This window comes from Cydia splendana, chromosome 20 (assembly GCF_910591565.1).
Source record: "Cydia splendana chromosome 20, ilCydSple1.2, whole genome shotgun sequence".
Taxonomy (NCBI): domain Eukaryota; kingdom Metazoa; phylum Arthropoda; class Insecta; order Lepidoptera; family Tortricidae; genus Cydia; species Cydia splendana.
This window is the reverse complement of record NC_085979.1, coordinates 511,013-533,267: the sequence shown is the minus strand read 5'-3', so window position 1 is coordinate 533,267 and position 22,255 is coordinate 511,013. Positions and strand designations below refer to the sequence as shown.

At 38.9% G+C, this 22,255-nt stretch overlaps 1 protein-coding gene across 1 annotated transcript in view; it reads right to left on the bottom strand.

Annotated features, from left to right (window-relative positions):
• Positions 1-22,255, bottom strand: part of LOC134800770 (KH domain-containing, RNA-binding, signal transduction-associated protein 2-like) — a 352,308-nt gene that overhangs the window by 305,705 nt on the left and 24,348 nt on the right. The gene's annotated exons all lie outside the window — the stretch shown is intronic.

Genomic DNA, 22,255 nt, shown 5'->3' with positions numbered 1-22,255 from the left:
CGCAAACGCGGCGCGTGAATGTGGTCCACATCTAATTTGGTGGCGGTCCGTGCGAGTCGAGTGTTGTGCAGCTCACAGATTACCTCACTACTAGATGGAGCATATCTTCAATGGCCACTGCATCCCTGAAGGATGATTGTTGCAACGCTGTATCAAGTGCGGTTGAGACGGCCAATGCATTTCCGCTTATGGCTATACTAGTGGCTCTGTGTGCTGTAGACCTCGCGAGCATAGCTTATTGGGACCGTGCACGATGACAGCGCCACACAGCGGTTTGATCAATCAACAATACAAAAATTTTAATTTATAAAAAAAAAAATACGAAGTTTAAGTGAAAAAAAAATACAAAAAGTTATGTCTTACTGGGGATCAAACCCAGACTTTCTGTGTGCAAACAAAAAAAGCGAATGTTTGCAAAATGCGCCATGATAGTTCTTAGCTTAGCTGACGAAATTCGGCTACTCACTCTCGAGTATAAACTATATATCTAAATACCGCCAAAATCGGCGATACAAATTTTCTGAACTTTTGGCCTTTTAATCTATAGACATAATAATATCTCGAAAAGAAAAAAATCTTATGATATCGATACGACTATTTGTTTAGGCGCAAGGTATCACGACTCCGCCATTTTTAAAAATTTCCAAAAACTGGATTGACATAAAAAGAATATTTAATCATAGAAACTGGTCACAAAATTTCAGGAGAATCGGTTGATAATTGTGACCTGTAGAGGAGAACATCCGGACAGACATACGAAAGCAAAATGCCCGAGTCAAAACGTAGACCTTCGCTACGCTTCGGTCAACAAGCCCTGCAGCGACAGGCAAGCCAAGACGCGTGAAGCGTGGATCAAAACCTACGGTACTTTTTTCCGCATAAGTCGCATGTTATAGGTATGTTACGCTTTTGGAGATGAGACCAGGCTACCAGCCTGGTTACGCAGATGGAGCATAATTATGGGTCAAACAGATCACTGTGTTATATATGTCTTTCCTGTAGACATACACAAGAGTTAAGGGCTATAAAGGTTAATTTTCTTATTTAACCCTTATCCACGTGAAAAGGTCCTCCTTTTATTTAGAGAACTATGATAAAATCATTGCTTACACGCCCACAAGCTGTTAACTATTGCCCACAGGAGAGAAAACTAGTGTGTTATCGCGAACAGCGCATTTTTCTCTCCTGTGGGCTATAGTTAACAGCTTGTGGGCGTGTAAGCAATGATTTTATCATAGTTCTTTAAATAAAAGGAGGACCTTTTCACGTGGATAAGGGTTAAATAAGAAAATTAACCTTTATAGCCCTTAACTCTTGTGTATGTCTACAGGAAAGACATAACACAGTGATCTGTTTGACCCAAATAGAGGTACGATAATACGCGGTTAAACCAGAGGGGTATTTGCTGCAACACCTTATGTTGAAGCTTTGATAGTCGTATGGGTCCGGAAATACCGCGGGCGACAGTTTATTTCACAATTTCACTGTACGACGCACGAAGTTTCTGGAGAAACGCACAGATGAGGACTGCCAACCAATTAAGAAAAGATCGTAATGCGGAGTCTGTGTGGTGTGTCTCTGTGATATAAAATAGATACATGTATTTATACGGCAGACTCGTTAAGTTTAATTGCAGACTTGGCTGTCTTTTTCGCGACTGGGAATGACAGTTGCCGTGTGAGACATTAATAAACTTTTGAGACTGACTAAGAGTAGACATGTAACATTTTGTCGTCGGCTAGGTAGCAAGATTCGGCATACATTGTTAGGGTTCCGTACCCAATAATATCGACCCGTACAATATAAAACATATCACAGGAAAAGAAGAAACACTGGACTCATTTAATAACACATACAAAATACATAATAGATACTCTCAAGACTTTCAACATAATATAATATATAGGTAATAACCCTTGGGGCAGGTTCACCCGTACCATTGTGGGAACCTGTCCAAAACCACTAAACAGACACCGCAATACAGCTCTTACTGAAACAAAGAGCAAACGGCCGCCCGCATCTCTAGCGAGGACCGATTGACTCAAATACACAAAAAAAAGGGTAAAACGGGACCCTATTACTAAGACTCCACTATCCGTCTGTCCGCCTGTCCGCCTGTCCGTCTGTCCGTCTGTCCGTCTGTCCGTCTGTCCGCCTGTCCATCCGTCTGTCTGTCACCAGACTGTATCTCATGAACCGTGATAGCTATATATTTTACTTATTTAAAATAACAGTATAAAAGGGATAAATCTTTTTCATACAAAGTAGCAATTGCATGTAACCTGCAGAGTGCAGCCAACTAAATTTTAATGAATACAAAATAAGCTATAAAACGAAATTACTACACCGCCTGTACCTAATGCTTTCATTTTGTAACCAAATTACTTGGCTTATTTACATATTTAGTTTTGTCTTATTATTGTGGTTTCTGAAACTTGCAACGTCTGATAAAATTTAATTTGGTAAATTATATCTCTAAATTTACTTAAAATGCAGATGTGGTTTATATTAATGAATTAAGTGATTACAATTTCAAATAAAACAACGCAACTTAATTATCCTAGCGATCCTAATAGGTCTGGTTCGTACCTGGTCCAGCGTATATCGTTGGGTATTCAGCGCGGGAACGCCGCTGGTATGTATTTTGGGGACGTTTGTGCCGCGCGGGTATTTACCGGATTAGGATATAGGTTTATGGCTTATTATTATGTGTTTTGTAATGACCAATTTCCTATTAAATTTGACGATGCGTGTTGCGGATGACATATGTGAAAGTATACATTTTATTTTGACGAAACCTGAGGTGGATGAGCTATCTGTATGATGACGAAGCCTGCGCTGTGGATCTGAAGGTACCTATGCTGTTATTATTATGTTTTTTTTTGGGTCAATATATCAATTTTCTCATTAATATTATGACTTAATTAACAACTATGTTTGAGTATGTTAGAATTATTTGTCTCGTTCAATACTTGAGACTCAAATAAGAAAAACGGAATATATTATTTAGCAGAGTCGTTAACTCTTATTATATTGTCCACAGAAGTGACCTTTTTCTAAAATCCGTTTGTCCCCATTACATTGAGTTCAGCACTATTCATATATACTCACTCAGCACTTTTTAGTTATTTTTGTATGCCTTCCTTGTCCTACCTGAAACAAAACAGATAAAAATATGAATATTATACGATGCGTCTCACTGATCATCTTACGTTATGATTAGCAACGTAATAAAGATAATTTTCAAAAGGTACAATGTACCCATGAAATGCCAATGTTGTGATCAAATCCTTAACAGTCTTAACACATTCCGAAATCTGAATTCCATTTGCAAATGAACACAAATGTTAGCCCTTTTTATGCTTTTGACATTTATTTCAACTTAAATTTTATATGTTTCGTCCAAAGTGTGATGAAAAACATAAAGCCGTGTCATAAAAATCCTCTTCCTTAGGGCGTCGGGTGCCTATTTTATTATTGTTAAGAATTTTGTCCTCGCTCGTATGCACAAGCCCTTATTAATCCCTACTATAGTATGGATTTTCTAAATTTTTTACGCCTAAGACCCTAATCTTGTTTCATTTATGACGAGCCCAAGCTTCCAATTTTGGCGCGTGACAAAGCAACAAATGCCGTTTAAAAAGCAACCGTATCGCGATATTATTAAAGTTCAAATACGCATTTAGCGAAATAAACTTCTGATATAGTAATAACCCTGTTGTCCGTTCACGCTTAGGGCCAATACAGACGGAGTGCAACCCGACTGCAATTTGCAGTTGGGTTGCAGTTTGTCTGTATCGGCCCTAAATGTTAAAGGATTGTTCACCGTCGTATTTAAGTTTACAATTACACTTTTTTCCTACATTTTAACTTTTAGAAAAGTATAGTTATAGTATTAATAGCATTTCAGTTTTCGATAGTAGGTATATAAGCACAGCAAATTAACCAATTTCTAAAATTGCATACAGTGCTTTTATAGGCTATAATCAAAGCTTGAAAATCGTTTGAGCCGTAAATGATATACGAGGGCTGTAAAGGTATAATTTCGCATAACACGGCAGGCCACCAGCCAGGTTATAGCATTCTTTAAAGCCATGTGCATAAAAGTAGGCATACGATCATGTTTTATGGTGCTACAAATGTGTTAGAGTCTGTGCGGAAAGAGAAGAGTCGTGAAATGTATGGGGCCCAATACATTACGTGACTCTTCTCTTTCCGAACAGACTCTAGACATTTTTATGCGGTTTGATGTGCATGTCATAATTTAGCAGATATCTGTACTATAATTTTGTATAGGCTGATTTAATAGGGTACTGCCTAGACTGTATTTAAAATAAATTGTTTCACACCATCCATGCATGTTCATCACACAAATAAATGCCCTTACCGGGATTCGAACCCAGAACCATCGGCGTCACAGGCAGGGTCACTATCACTACCCACCATGTCTACCTTCTATCCACAATCGTATTTTACCATTTCATACGAACTACTCATAAAAAACCGGACAAGTGCGACTCGGACTCGCCGACCGAGGGTTCCGTACTTTTTAGTAGGTATTTGAAATTTGAAATACATCATCAGTGAAAATTTCAACCGGCTAACTATCACGGTTTATAAGATACAGCCTGGTGGCAGACAGACGGGCAGTGGAGTCTTAGTAATAGAGTCAGAACCGTTTTTACCCTTTGGGTACGGAACCCTAAAAAGCTTTTTAAAGCCTTAACCCAGTAGGTACTCGACTATAAAGCCTTTCCAACTTAAAACGTACAGGAAATGAAACTTGATTATTCAGTTTCGTAATCGCTGCTGAAGCAATTTCCTGCGGCGAGAGTTTTCAGCGTGTACATATTACTGTTTTAATTTAGGAATCCTTTCTACCCGACATCATAGAGAAATAAATAAGTATAGAGTGCTCATACCATACATCAGTTTTGTTACCAAAACGCTTATTATTTAGTAGTCGACATTTAGTGTCAGGTACTACTCGATAATAGATGTCGCGACGAATGGCATACAGCAACAATTGTTCAACAATTTTCAGCTAATATTATAACCGGATTAACCGGACAGAACATTTCAACTCCTTCTGCTTGTAATATTAGTTGTAAATTGTTGAGCAATACACTTTTTTACAGTCGCGACACACGTGACATCTAGTTTCAAGTGGCAGTACTGATAATTCCGCTACTCTACGCTAGATGTCGACTACGAAATTAATAAGCGTTTAGATAAGAAAACTAATGTATGGAGTAGCACTCTATGCTTGCTTATTTCTCAATGCCAACATACTATACAGAGTGTTATGGTTTTTCAGGTAACGCAGAATAAAGGCGTATCCAGATTAGTCATTTTTTCGCCAATCTGATTAAATTGCCCGATCGAATGAGGTGCGGACGCAAACGGCAATTTGGCTCGCTGATTCGATTGCCTGATCAAATCAGGAGTTGCGGACACAAAAATGCCAATTTTCGAAGCTAGTATCTATGGAATGCTAGGATCTGTACGTGCGTTTGTTTATGGTTCTAAAATTGGTGATTAAATTGTGTACGTGTGGACGCTAGATGAGATTGGCGCCAATTATTTTCCTGATCAAATCGACCGATTTGATCAGGCCCGTCTGAGTACACCACTTTAGAAAGGATGCTGGTAAAAAGGTTTGCTATGTTTTAACTTTAAAATCTGCGAATAGATGACAAAATATAAATTGCTCCTATTCGCTATAAGTTGTTCGAGAGATTGGTACAATCATTAAATACAGGTGACATTGCTAACATCAAGTATTTCCGAATTCTACTGCTATCAGATGGTCTGTGATGACATTATCTGTCAGGCAACAATGTTGAAAAGATCCAAATGATACTAAGAAAATGAGAGGAACGATTTTGGAACCTATTTATTAAATTAAAAATGGGTAGATATTTAAGACCGGGTCTATCACTAATTTATTTTGTTACCTTTATTTCAGACGATTCGAATTTATGTTTTATGTTCAGAACGCGAAAGTTTTAAATGTTACAATATTTGTAGCGTTTTTAGCAAAATGATATTTCTTGCCAATAAAGTTCTATTTCCATAAAGATTCTATAAGAAAATAGAAATACTACATTCGTCAATACAAACACACACACGAGGAGAAAATAAAACATGGATAAGACCAAAAGGTGCCACAAAATCGTCAAAATCAAGTAGGATACTAGAAATCGACTTTTCGACAATGGGTGCCTCTTTCCTCAGAACATCACATCTATACAAACATATTATCAACAGACTCCCTTCCCCTAATTACCCTAGAAAACACAAAAACTCCATCCGAACCACATACAATGAGTTCAACTTGCCATACAAAAGCTATTGTGATCTGTTTCACAGTACAAACATATTCAGTGTCATCACCTGCAATAATACTCTGATTTATTAAGTCAGGGGTCTCCAAACTGGGGGGGGGGGGGTATCTGGTTACTGCTTGTTAGGGCTGAACACCTGGAGCCTGGCTCCCGCGGGCCGGATTGGACCGCTGTCGGCGGGCCGGATTTGGCCCGCGGGCCGGGGTTTGGAGACCCCTGTATTAAGTATTAACTAAAACCCGGACATCGCTCGTGTGTTGAGTGCTGACCGAGTGAAAACAATAGTGTGCAAAAAAACGTCCAATTTGATAAACAAAATAAATTGCACATATCGTCGGTGCGAATAAAAAAATATATTTCTTGCACCTGTATTTTTTTTTCTGGTAGTTCAATGGTTTTTACATGATACTTATGGAGAAAATAAACAGTTATGATCGTAAATTTTTACAATATTAAATATTTTAACCAGAATTTTGCTACATAGCGATTTAAATTTGGTTCACTTAAAATCGTCATGTGTAAAGTTTACACATAGCTATTTGGTGCCAAAGTAACGTAGTACGAGAAATGATACATAGTGGATTTTAGGGTCTATAAATCGCCATGTGCAACATTATCGCCATCACCCTCGACGGAAAACAAGGCATTTAATTTCGTTATATGCTAAAAAATATTTATATAGGTCGACGGGAAATTGAAAAAGGAATTAAAATATGCCAAAATCAAAAAATCGTAAAAAATCACATAGCGATTTTTTTATTCGCACCGACGATATGTCTAAATTTTAGCCAGTCTTTAAGACAATATCGTTTATGAAAGGTCAGAAGTAATTTTTCAAGCCAACTTATACGCGATTAAGTCCCCGTTTAGTTGATAACGACAGGTTAATGTTTAAAAACAAAAAAGAATCTACCGAAATATCATGAGGCAACTTAATCTTAAATCATATCTCACTCTTTATCCCATACGTACTATCTTACTCTTAGAGGGGTCTGTTCCAAACATCATACAAAATGTCCTTTATGTAGGGACTGTTACCGGCTAAAAATCAAAGTAACATGTAGCATTCGCAATATTTCTCTAAAATTCTATAATAATATTTAGGTAAGGACAATGAGTTATCAGATTAGCTAATTATGCAAAAATATACATAAACAACCGATATACTTACCAAAATTAAATACCGGTTAATTTGTATGAATAATATACCGGTATTCGATCCCTGCCTTAATGTCATCATACTGCTTAAACTATTTCCACTGTGAGTGATGCCCCTGATTTTCTATGGACACAGTTGATTGATCACCGGAGGGGGGAGAGGGGAGGGGGGAGGCTTTGTTCTTACAACTTTGGGAATTCACACAAATTCTACAGACCCTCGGCAGGGACCTTTTGTTCTTAAAGGTTGCTTTGTCCTTGGTGATGTTTTTTTTTAACTTAATTGAGACGCAAATTGCAAAGTTGAAAAAGGATGTAAATTTTGTAGGTTCAAAATTTATTATTAAATATATGGATCAGAAGTAAGAATGGGGCGGGGTGTCCGGTATCCCTTCGACTACGAGTTCTAAAAAATGATTACAATTTGTACAATTATTTTAACAACCACCAGCACAACAATAGTAGACAATACAAAAATTAAGATTTTCCACAAATCGACCTTGTGGGACAATAAGGTTTATATAATAGATAGGTAGGCGTATAAAACATGGGTCGCTATTGTTTCCCAGATAGTTTTAAGTCATAATGTATTGTTTGTCCGAATTTTCGTTAGTCATAATTGGTTTTTCTCAGAAACGCGTAACTTTTCAGGATTGCCATAAAACAAACCTAACCTAACCTATCTATAGAATAACCTTACGAAAACCCTGAAAGTTAACGGTTTCAGTTTTATGACTAACGATAATATGACAAACAATACATTATGACTTAAAACTGTATGGGAAACAAAGGGACCCCATAAAAACATACATAATTCACGAACAAATATTTGTAATGAACACACAAATAAATAAATGCATTTCTCAGGATCGAACTCGGGACCTCCTGCTTCGTAGGCACGGTCGCTATCGACTAGGCTAGGAGGCCGTCGAAAATATTGCAGTTAAGGGGCCCACAGATTACCAGTTCGCCGGTCGATATCAGCCTGTCAGTTGTTAGGAGCTATCAAATTTTGCTTTTAACTGACAGGCTGATATCGTCCGGCGGACTAATAATCAGTGGGTCCCTTTAGTGCTCAATATTGTTGAGCACAAGTTAGCTAAGAAAAAATATTACAATGACACTTTCATTTGTATAAAATCTTCATGTGCGTTTCAAAAACCATCAACACAACGGTGCCGTGACCAGGATATTCCTCAAAACAACTCCTTAACATACAAAAATCATTAACAATTAACAACCATTAATTTTCCGCCTTCCTTCAAGGACACTTTTTATACGCACTTTCGTTCATAACAATTAAAGCTACACTACAATCTGCCAATTTCAACCTTATTTCTATATGATAGGGTGTAAAATCCTTCGGCAGTTACAAAGGTTGAGCACTGAACTGATCGAACAGATTGGTGTACGACTTTCTTTTGTTTTTTGTCGGTCACTATCTCAGTTTGAGAGGATGTAGCGAGAAACTCTGGATAGCGTAGTTTTTTATTGCTTTTTCTAAGTTCTTTTATGAATTTGTGTTTATATTGTTGAATATGATCAAACCTATAGTTCGTTTTTTAGGGTTCCGTACCCAAAGGGTAAAACGGGACCCTATTACTAAGACTCCGCTGTCCGTCCGTCCGTCCGTCCGTCCGTCCGTCCGTCTGTCTGTCACCAGGCTGTATCTCACGAACCGTGATAGCCAGACAGTTGAAATTTTCACAGATGATGTATTTCTGTTGCCGCTATAACAACAGATAATAAAAACAGAATAAAATAAAGATTTAAGTGGGGCTCCCATACAAGAAACGTGATTTTTGACCGAAGTTAAGTTAAGCAACGTCGGGCGGGGTCAGTACTTGGATGGGTGACCGTTTTTTTTTTTGCCGTTTTTTTGCATTATGGTACGGAACCCTTCGTGCGCGAGTCCGACTCGCACTTGCCCGGTTTTTTATTGCTTTATCTAAGTTCTTTTATGAATTTGTGTTTATATTGTTGAATATGATAAAACCTAGCTTAATAACCTGTACAGTCCTTTTTTGAAGAACTCCATACTAATAAACCTCTGCAGGGACTTGTATTATAATTATGTAATGTGGTTTAAGCGTCTCATCTTTCGAGCTCGGCTCGGTTTTTAAAACTCCAGTCACTATGTCGGAACTTGAGTTCTTTTAAACTTGTTAAAAACTTGAGCTTTCTGTAAAAAATCGGAAATTTTTCATTCTTTCCTTAAAGGCTTAAAATTATACACCTTTGTCCAATATTTTGCTACTTTGCCTAGCGATGTGAAACATTGCATATATTAATACAACTTCCTACATATCACCATTCGTAAAAAAAAACTGGACAAGTGCGAGTCGGACTCGCCCACCTAGGGTTCCGTACTTTTTAGTATTTGTTGATTTAAATTTTCACAGATGATGTATTTCTGATGCCGCTATAGCACCAGAAATACATCATCTGTGAAAATTTCAACTGTCTAGCTATCACGGTTCATGAGACACAGTCTGGTGACAGACAGACGGACAGACGGACAGCGGAGTCTTAGTAATAGGGTCCCGTTTTTACCTTTTGGGTACGGAACTCTAAAAACGCATGTGACTCGCCTTGCATTGCGGCATTTCATTGATCGATTCAATTCGTTGCTCCTACTTAACCAGCAAATTATCTAAAATCGCATGGCATGTGTTGCAAGGTCTGTAGATGCCTTAAATATGATATCGTTGTTTTAAAAACTCCCCCCAACCTCCCACCTAATGAAGTTAAAAACTGGGGACGTCCCGTGTGACACCTTGCATAAATTATATCGGACCCTGCTATACAAGAGACGAATAAAAGCCAACGTGACGACATAAACAGAGAACATATACGTTCGAAGTGTTGCCTCTCTGTCGCACTTATAAATTCGTACATAAGTGTGACAGGGAGGCAACACGTCGATCGTGGTTCGCGGTAGGCTCTATGGCCCCGTAGACAGTACGCCAATCGCTAACGCTCCGTAGCGAACGAAACGCAACTGTCACTGTCACACTAATATGGAAGAGTGATAGAGACACAAAGCGATTGGATGGCGAAGCGCAAGCGATCGTCACCTTGGCTAGTCCGCCAGATCTCGATTTCTAGCCAGGATATTTAATTGACAGGTATGGAGTTTTTATATCGATAAACTAAACTATTTGGGGTCACGGCAGTGCCCCCGCCAAGTCGAGCAAAACAAACAGGCACGGCCGTACCATCCTTTTCTCGAAGCCAGTCAGGCCATTTTCAACGTCCTGTAATTTTGTACTGGCTAAAGCTAGAACCCTGCATTTTCAGTGACATCTAGGGCATAATATGGCTTACATATGTTCCCAAGAACATTCAATTTGAATTTGTAGTTTAAGAATTATTACACGTCAAAGTTCCTTAGTTTTGTCACTGACACACTCATCGATCATCATAATTCTAAGGTACTTTTAGCACACACTGTGCAAGCGGGATATCTATATAATTATAGGCGTGAGATAGAGATAGGAACAGGCGGGTCAATGTACCAATTTTCTCGTGCTACGCGTCCTTTCTTTAATTCAAACTTGGCCGGTTTTTCCCGCTCACTTAGTCACTGCTTGGTTGTCGCATGCGGTGTATCTAATCTTATCTTACTATTTTCGGGGGACCTTGCGGATCCACTTCGACCCATGGGGATCTTTTGTGCAATTACCCCCTAGAGAAGATCCGTCAACTACTCAAGAGTTTTCCCCACCATATCCATATGTCGGATGATGGAGCTCATGAGTAGCATTTTAGTCCTTTGGTTCCAGATATCCTGCTCCAAAGTCCTTCATTCTTTGTCTGGCGAGGGCGCGACATTCACACATTAGGTGTTTTACTGTCTCTTCCTCTTCGCCACACATACGACAATCGGTGTTGTCAGAGTGTCCCATCTTGGCCAGAATTCGCATGCGGTGTAACACAGCCTTTATACATAATCCCCCTCTGTCCGAACTCCCGCAGTCCCAGTTCTCTAATTATTCAGCTCCTAACTTTGTCCTGATGGTTGTCGCAGTCTTTTAGGATTTATATTAGGCGGTTACCACACAGGCGTTGCAACTGCGTCAGTGTGATAGCTGCCTAAGGGCCACTTGCACCATCCCACTAACCCGAGGTTAAGCGATTAAACCGTTAACTTAGTGTCAAATTGTACTGGTAACCATGGTAATTTCAGGTTTAACCGGAATGGTGCAATTGGCGCTAAGGATGTTATGTGAGTAAATTAAAAAAAAACTGTACGTAATTAAGCGTAGTTAAGAAGCTGTGATTAGTGTTATGTTAATTGATTCAATTGTGTTACGAAAATTAACCATGTAAATGGTTTTGTACCTATTGTATTTACAGTACTTAATTTCAAACACATATACTTAAGTCTATAGCCTATACCGGGTGTGGCCTGTAACATGAGCAAAAAATTAAGCTGTAGGCTGTACTCCTCATACTGAAGAACATTTGTTCAGCGACTTTTAAAAATAACTTGTGGTTTGATTTTTAATACACTTTAAAGTTTATTCTAAGACGCAATGTATTGCGAATTTTGTTATGTTTAAGGCGTGACAAGCAACGTCAATCACAATGATATGGCATGGCGATGGCGTCCATTGAAGATACTATTTATTTTGTATGAAAAATAGGGAGTCTAAATACTTCATAATTTTTAAAAGCTGTTGAACAAAAGTGTCACCGTTTGAGGAGTACAATCTATGTTTTAATTATTTGCTCGTGTTAACAGGCCACACCCGGTATATGCTAAAACACTTTCATGCATATAACATATAACTTAAATAGAAATGGCTTACTTGTCGTAACACAACGGAATCAATTGACTTTTTCTTACTTAACTAATGTACAAATTTTTTGCAATTCACTCATGTATGATTGGTACAAAAAAACTGTAACATTTATATTGGATTCCAAGCATCTTTTAAAATTCGACCAATAAATTAGATTTCGATAAAAAAATAATTCTACGTAAACGCCGTCCAAAAACTTCTGGGAATTGAACTAAGAACTTTCGTTTTTCTCGTCGCGTGAAAAATAATCCTCCGGCCACGGAATTTAGTTAAAAACAGACTTAATGAAGGAAGTTTGTCAAAAAAAGACAAAAGACGAAGTTAGAGCCCTGAGTTCCTATTGGTTTGCGAGATAGGTCGACTGTGCACAGAACCCATACTGCCGTATTGGAACTTCAAGATATTCACAAGAGACGACACGTACTAGATCCATTCTAGATACGTTATAGTTTAGATATCAACTAGTTCTCTTTTGCAGCGCAATTCGCGCAACCAATGTCATCTTTACGTCAGATAGAGTAAGATATCTATTAGATGTGAATTGGATCTCTAAGTCATATCCTGTGGAAATCGTTCAAGGGTATCTCCAGAATCGCGCAAACGAAACGTTTTGGAAACTCAAAATCCCATACAAAATGACACTTAAAGCAAACGCGTCCATCACGTCACGCTATTGAATGAAATTTAACAGATTTGGTATAATTATGAATGATTCGCTCGCATCGCTGGAAAAAATGTCGCCTTACCTTACTCTATACTCGTGTAGATGGCGACACCTTGTGACATTTAACAAATTTAACACAATATCAGTGAAAGAACAAGGGTCAAAGTCAAATGGCGTTCTAAAAGTTTGAATCATGTGTCGAAAGACCAGTAAATTTACTGTGGGTACAAAATTTACTTTGACAATACGCCTCTATTTTAAATTATCTTTAACTTTTGCAATAGCTCCGAATTGAACTTAAACGATTGTGATTTATCGGTTCCCGGACGTCCAAGTTTGTCTGTTCTTGAAACCTCTTGTCTTAAGAGCTTGGATCATTAATCTAAAATCCGGCGGAGAATTAATTAAAAGACTGAGTGGAAAAAGTCTCATCACAGACTACACAGCACACAGACAACGCATTAACGATGACTCACGTTAGACCGGGCCGGAGCTACCAGAACTTCGATTTTTAAGGTTCCGTACCCAAAGGGTAAAACGGGACCCTATTACTAAGACTTCGCTGTCCGTCCGTCCGTCCGTCCGTCCGTCCGTCCGTCCGTCCGTCTGTCACCAGGCTGTATCTCACGAACCGTGATAGCTAGACAGTTGAAATTTTCACAGATGATGTATTTCTGTTGCCGCTATAACAACAAATACTAAAAACAGAATAAAATAAAGATTTAAATGGGGCTCCCATACAACAAACGTGATTTTTGACCAAAGTTAAGCAACGTCGGGAGTGGTCAGTATTTGGATGGGTAACCGTTTTTTTTTTTTGTTTTTTTTTTTTTTTGCATTATGGTACGGAACCCTTCGTGCGCGAGTCCGACTCGCACTTGCCCGGTTTTTATAGAAACCACGTGATCACCGATATGAACCGAGATTAACGGGTAGACGTTGTTGTAAATTATAATAGGGTAATTCGCCAGTAACTGGCCACTTTCAGTAACTGGCCACTTTCAGTAACTGGCCACCCTAAACTAAAAATGAATTCTATTCACCTATAAATAGAATTCATTTTAGTATAAGGTGGCCAGTTATTGAAACCTTATACTAAAATGAATTCTGTTTATAGGTGAATATAATTCATTTTTAGTTTAGGGCGGCCAGTTACTAAAACCGGCCAGTTACTAGCAGGGTAATTTGCTTATACAGATTTGCATCTCGTATACCGTAGTGGGAGCGGTGGTGGCCGAGTGGATATGACGTCCGACTTTCAATCCGGAGGTCGCGGGTTCAAATCCTGGCTCGTACCAATGAGTTTTTCGGAACTTATGTACGAAATATCATTTAATATTTACCACTAGCTTTTCGGTGAAGGAAAACATCGTGAGGAAACCTGCATACATCATCTGCGAAGAAATTCAAAGGTGTATGTGAAGTCCCCAATCCGCATTGGGCTAGCGTGGGGACTATAGCCCAAGCCCTCTCGCGCATGAGAGGAGGCCTGTGCCCAGCAGTGGGACGTATATAGGCTGAAATGATGATGATGATACCGTAGTCTGGCAATAGACTGCTAAAATCATAAAATGACATATTTTACATAAGTTCCGAAAAACTCATTGGAGCCTGGGGCCTGGATTTCAACCCGCAAACTCCGGATTGAAAGACGCACGCTCAATCTTACTCTTACAGACCGGCTCTCTTTAATTATTAAAGATTATTAGTTGAAATATAAAGATCGAACTTACAACGACTTTGTTTTCGTCAACGTCGTTCGATACACGTGCAGAAATATTATTCTTCACTCGTCCCGAGTCTTGCCATGGTATCTCGGTTCTCGTGAAGTAATGACATACTTTCAACATAGCATCGAAATGTACTATTTTTTGTAATCAACTAAATGCTCGAAAAAGGGTGTTCGTATTTAACAACTTTTCCAAGAATACATTTTATGTATTAAATTATACCTAGTTTTTGGTTATTTTTATTGTGTAATTTTTCTTTTTAGGTATGTTCAACAGATATTCGGTATTCGGCTGAATAGTAGGCAATATTCCGCTGAATACCGAATATTCGGCAAAATGGCCGAATTGGCCGAATACCGAACAGTTGCTTAATATTCGTGGCATCACAAATTGGAACACCTAGCAAACTCTGGAAAGTCTGGAAACAGATCTAAATGTAATTTCAAGTTAGCCCAATCTATTCAGACAAAGGTAATAACTTAATAAGACTACTAAGGTAACTAACTACCCTTGTTAGTGACTTGAACACATCGAAGTCGATTCTGATTTCACTATTTGATATGCAATGGTTTTGATCTTATTTTGATACGACCGTGAGTTAGCGCCGCTACACCAATCACGAGTCGTCTCTGGCCTCTCGCTCGCACTTATTGGTTGGTGTTCATTTCATTTCATTCATTTTATTCTTAAACAATACAATCATTGTGTCGGAAATCACATTAATTACATTTTATCTGCATTTTATAAATGAGTAAAGATGCCTGGAGATGCCTGGGTCAAAATTATTTCGTTGCCTTGTTTCTGACCTCTCTGTCATGCTTCTATTTTTGTCTTTTATCAAATAAATAAAAAAAGACGAGTGCTACTGCATGTCTTTCTAGCTGTAGATTATAACATTTATAATTCACACGAGAGAAATTACTTACTTAATGCCGTGGCGACCCGAAGTGGATATTGGCCTCTGACACTAAGGAACGCCATGCTTCTCTATCTAGTGCCGTTTCTGTCCAATCGACGGCACCGAGCTCGTTTAGATCTTTCACGACCTCATCGCTCCGGCGATACCTAGGACGCCCAACTGGTCGTCGACCATCCGGACGGCCCGAGTACGCTCTCCAAACCGCTCGATCTTCACCCATACGGACCACGTGCCCGAGCCATCGGAGTCTTGAGGCTTTCGTTTCGCCTACTTTGTTGGGCTCGGCCACCAGATCTTCGATTTCCTGGTTCCTGCGTATCCTCCACGAGCCATCCTCTCCGCGAGTAGGTCCCAATATCTTCCGGTAGATCATCCGTCCAGCCACCAGCAGTGCGTATTCCTCTCTTTGTGTTAGGGTCCAGGCTTCGCATCCGTACATCAAGATCGGTCTGATTATGGTCTTGTATATACAGAGACGAGAGAAATTAAAAACTAAATTTCACCCCATACAAAAAGCTCCACTTAGACACATTTTTTGGGGACAAAGAATTTTGACCCGCCTGTAAAAAAAGGACACTGACACTGACAGATCATCCTTACCGAATTCATAACCCGTCATTAAAATCAGTATCCACATCCTGATGACATGACTCAAGGTATGAAAATAAGATAAAAACACCATCAAATCTCTGAATCAGAATCGGCACCAAACTAACTAACTACCTCTTGTTTGTGTCTCGGAGACAGTGATTCATTCCCATCTTCAGAGCCAGAGTGTCCCATCTAACCTCACACGCTAGACGCCTAAATGCTTCACTCATAGGATCTACCTATAATAGCGTGCAAAGATTTCATTAAAATATATTTGAAAACTGAAGTGACTTATCTAAATTAACAAGCTATTATTGTATAATCGCCCTCGAGTAGGGAAATTGTATTTGGCGAGAAATTAAACAATCTAATACCAGTGAAAACGATTCAATCGAAAGCCAACTCACCCCGTCTCTGCACGCCGAACTGCTGGTCGGTACCGACACTCTCCAATGGCGAGCTGATGCTGTAGTGGCTGGGGCGAGGGTTGGGCAGTGAGGGCACACAAATCGACCGCTTTAGCGTATTTCTGATCTATCATGACGAACGAGCTTGCGCATACGGTCATGAGCAGCCATCGAATCGATCTACCTTCAACTGGCTTTTATAACCGTCAAAATATTCGAAAAAACTACCCTACCTACTGTCGCTAATTAATGCGTTCCATTTTACTATACGAGTATATAGAAATGACATGTATCAAAAAATAACAAATAAAACTAAACTAGTGGCTCTGTGAGCTGTAGACCTCGCGAGCTGAGCTTAAAACTGAGTAAATGTATGGCTTCGTTGTTTAGAAGAATTTAGAGAATCTAATTTGACAATTAAAACCTTAACTATCGAACCTGCTTACAAAATTCGGGAATTGGTTTAGAAATGCGACCAGTAGAGTAGAACAGATGGACATACGAAACAATTTTTGGCTAACAGGCCAATTCAAACGTACACTGATATCAGAATGACGTCTAACTGATGTCATTTAGTTATCGTGCATTTCGCTGGTTCTTGTCCGTACATGTATTGGCGAGACGCACGATGACTACTAAATAACATGATAAAAATATCATTCCGATGTCAGTGTACGGTCGGTGCCCCAACTTAAGTATCCACGTCGCCATACTAATTGTATAGAAAAGTGGATAGAGTTAGACCAAGAAAAGTCTGCAGAGATTTTGACAGCACACGCAGTGCCAATGTTATTTGTGCCAGTGTCAAAATCTCTGCAGACTTTTCTTGGTCTAACTCTACTTATGTTAGGGAACCAACATTACCTTTTAATTAGCCTATAAACTGCAACTGAGAAGCTTCGTGCGCGTTTGGTTTGCCAGTCTTTTCAGTCTTTGTTCCTCCTCGAGTCGCAATAGAAGGAGTTTCATGCTTTTAATTTTAGTCGAGTAAGAATTTAAATATCTAACTAATCTAAATTCTAAAGAGAATAGATTGTATAGGGGACGTGCATGAACTATAGGGGGCAGCACAGGAGCCGTCAGATCGTTGGCGCGAAGCGTAGATCTGTAGTTTATGATTCCGATGTAGCCCACAAGATGGCAGAACCTACTATGCACAAGAAAACATACCTACGAGAACGGTTGATGGTAGCACTTGCTTTGGCAATGTACATGTGCACATATGTTTCCGATTCAGGCCACAAGATGGCAGGCCCTCCAACGCGCACGGTCCCTATAGGGGGCGTGCGTGAACTATAGGGGGCGGCATAGGAGCCGTCAGATTTTTGGCGTGAGGCGTAAATGTGACGTTTATGCTTCCGATGTAGCCCACAAGATGACAGAACCTATACTATGCATAAGGAAACGTACCTACAAGAACGGTAGATGGTAGAACTTGCTTTGGCAATGTACATGTTTCCGATTCAGACCACAAGATGGCAGACCCTCCAACGGGCACGGTCCCTATAGTAGAGGGTTATTGTCGTACTAAATTTTGTAGTCACTGTAAATCAGTGCTGTAAATTTACTGCCATCTTTCGATACAGGATTAAAATGAAAATGAATAAAAAATATCAATAAATGTATACGAGTATATGTATGGATAAATGATTTTTTTTATTTTTAGAACGCCATATGATTTTGACCCATGTTCTTTTACTGATATGAGTAAAAATTGTTAAATATAAAATGGTGTCGCCATCTAGACGAGCATAGAGGCCAAAGGTATGGCGCCGTATATTCAAGAATCAATTTTTCTTTAAAGCGCAAAAAGCCATCATCTCTTGCAAAAATTAAACGAATACGCTTAGCCCACGCTTGATAAATAAAAAATACGATTTTTTCATCTTTTCAAAATAAAATAATAAAATAAAAAACAACAATTGATACGAAATTTAAGTATAAAAAAATACAAAAAGTTGTGTAGCAGCATACAATTACTGGGGATGGAACCAGGGACCTCCCGATGCAAACAAAAAAAGCGAACGTTTGCAAAATGCGCCATGATAGTTCTTACTAAAGCTGACGAAATTTAGCTACTCATTCTCAAGTAAAAACAAAATATCTAAATACCGCCAAAACCAGCGATACAAATTTTCTGAATTTTTGGACATTTAATTTATAAACATATATCAAAAAGAAAAAACTCTTATGATATCGATACGATTATTTGTTTAAGCGCTAGGTATCACGACTCCGCCATTTTTCAAAATTTCCAAAAACCGGATTGACAAAAAATTTTTATTTAGTCATAGAATCTGGTCACAAAATTTCATGAGAATCAGTTAAGAATTGCGACCTGTAGAGGAGAACATCCGGACATACGAAAGCAAATTGCTCGAGTCAAAACGTAGACCTTCGCTACGCTTCGGTCAACTAGATAGGTATGGTGTCCGGAACCATCAATAATACTACTTATGTAACTATACAACGTCGTCCTCACGTGGAACCCGAAATATTTAAATGCTAGACTATTGTAACAGTATTTTTTTGAAGTCGGTTAAAAACTTGTACAAACAAGTCGAAAGACGCCCCGAAAGTACAGTCTCATTACTATTTCAAAGGACTCCATCTGCATTTTAATTACTAATTGATTGGGGAAGGGGGTAGAGGGAGGGGGGAAATCAATTAATTTCCAATCAAAAACACAGCGGGTGTCTTGCAAATTGGATATTTCACATTTTCTACACTTATTTATTTCATGACATAATTTAAAAGCAAAGGCTGCGTCGGTTCGATATTGTAGTAAGAAACTGATTTTATTTTAATTATCATTAAGGTGCAGTGGGCCAGACAAATTAGTTTTTTTTTCAGGAATTAATTCCCCGCAAGCTGGAAATCGTCTTAATACCTTCATTTGGTTAGCTTATAAAAAGACGCCAAAAAGAAATGTCCTCCCATAGAAAATTCTAATTTCGCGGCTTTTTCCACTGACAAAGCAGGTTTGCCAGAGTTTAGTAACTATTGTCCTATTTGTAATATACGTCATTTTCTGATACGGAGCCCTAAAAACTCCTCGGATCGTTTTGTCTCCCGAGTTCTTGCAAATGAAAATTGCGTAATTTTGACAAATGGGCTCCATTTGTTACCGAAAGGCCAACGAGGTCGAGCTACTTAGGTACAGTCTGATAAAATATCTAGATCTCAATTTTAGCAAGAAATTAAAAAAAATATTTGTATGGTTGTACCAGTGGGGAGACGCTCCTGACTTCGGTCGAACTCGGCTCCGTTCGGCTCAGCATTGATCCGAGCAATTATTAGGGTTGGCACCACTTGACTTCCTTTTGCGTGCACGACCACAGACAAGATAATCACTTGAATTTTAACAACCCTAAATAGCCGAAAGGGATAGTGCCGTATATTAGAAAGGACAGCATGATTCGACCCTGAACCGCTGTCAAACTTCGGGTTTGTAGGAAGTGTCCTTTCTGTACGGTAGTACTATTATTTCTTCTGTGGTTTTACTTTATAGGATGGTCGTGGTTTCAAGATGATTAGCCTACCTACCAAGCACCAAGGTGCAAGTACCTAGTGATGAGCGAAATTTAACTTTAAAGAGCGATCACATACAACTCCATATCTTAATACGCTCGAGGCACCAATCACGTGCAAGGCTCCAAAACATATTATATGTATATTATTTACTAGCTTTTCCCCGCGACTTCGTCTGCATGGAATTAGTGACAGCTAAAGTAGGTATAGCGCCTGGATAATGCTAATAGCAATCATTCAATTCGCGCATTGCTTACTTTAATTATTAGGCAATTCATTAACTCTTTTAATTCCACCCCCCTTTGCACTCTCTTCAGGGATAATTTTCGACATGAAAACTATCCTATGTCCTTCCCCGGGACTCAAACTATCTCTATACCAAATTTCAACTAAATCGGTTCAGCGGCTTAAGCGTGAAGAGGTAACAGACAGACAGACAGACACATTCGCCTTTATATGACACACAATGACATTGTCCGTCACTCGTGACGTCACGCAAGCGCCCTGCGCCGCCTAAACGAAACAGCAGGCTCAGGCATACATTTTCGCCGCGCGGTAGAAAGAGAGGGTTACGTCTTACGTCTTACGTCTTACATCTTACGCTGTCTCGAGTTTAACATTTTTTCCCCACGTCAATAAGTGCACAGCGCCGCTAAAGAAGTTTTCACTTCAAAAATAAAACAAACTTTTACCACTCTGTCAAGAGCGAAACGACAAAGATTAGATAGAAAGCTAAGTTCAGACACATATAGTAATGCTTATTGTCCCACAAATAATCAAAATGGAACTCAAAAGTTTATATAGCAATACAATAATACGGTACCTAGTAAAAATGATTCCTACACAGACTAAGTCACGGGGTGTAACTAAATTAGTGCATATAATATAATCACCACCAAATGTCCGTTCTCGCCCCGTGGCATTTCGGCCGAAGCTCCGGGATGAATGAAATTTGCCTAATTTTGACGGATGGTCCCATTTCTCACTGGGATTAGCGAGGTTCATTTGTTTTATTCTGTTTTGGCCTTTTTTACGAAATACTGAAGTGGGTGTTTATCTTTTACGAGGAATTCTACAAGAGATTTGCTTGGATTGTTAGGATAAAAGTACCCATTGTACATTTGTCATCAGATATATCGGAGCAGCCAAGGTGCTCAAACATATCTAAACATGGAATAGGAACTAAACAAAGACTTTTACCCTTGAATAATGTTATTTGACTTTACGAATAGGTAATGAAATTAATATTATGGGACATCTTACACAGATCAATCTAGCCCCAAATTAAGCAAAGCTTGTACTACGTATGGGTGCTGGGCGACGATATACTATACTTATATATAGGTAGGTAGATAAATACATACTTATATACATAGAAAACACCCATGACTCAGGAACAAATATTTGAACACACAAATAAATGCCCATACCGGGATTTGAACCCAGGACCATCGTTAAATTGAATTGTTTGTTGAAACTTAAAACATTGAAAAATTCCTTCAAAGCTGTCACTACACCACTACACCTTATAAAAAACAAAGTCCCCCGCCGCGTCTGTATGTATGTTCGCGATAAACTCAAAAACTACTAAACCAATTTTCATGCGGTTTTCACCTATCAATAGAATAATTCAAGGAAGGTTTAAATGTATAATTTGTTAAGGTTTTGTGTAACCCGTGCGAAGCCGGGGCGGGTCGCTAGTTTAAAATAAACTAAACGTTAAAAAACCAGTAATTTCCCGAATCGGGTCTGTCAATACGGCATTATAACCGCAACGATTTACTTGACTATTTAGAGCTCTTATTGTGAAATAGGGTATATTATAGGTTCGATAACAGAGGGCATTATACTTCAGGCAATTTGGTAATTGGTCCGGTGACTTGCATAAAACGTTGTTGGTAAGTTGTTCACGAAGCTCGTTAGGAGGCATATTTTTACTGTAATAACTTCTAGATTTGGTTATGGGTGTGATCAGTACGGCTACCACCAGTTTTGACATTGACATAAGGCTCACGTTTACGTAACTTACTTTCTATGCATCTCGCTCGTACTCGCATATGCGAGCAATAGTGCAAGCGAGATGTACAGAAAGTAAATTAC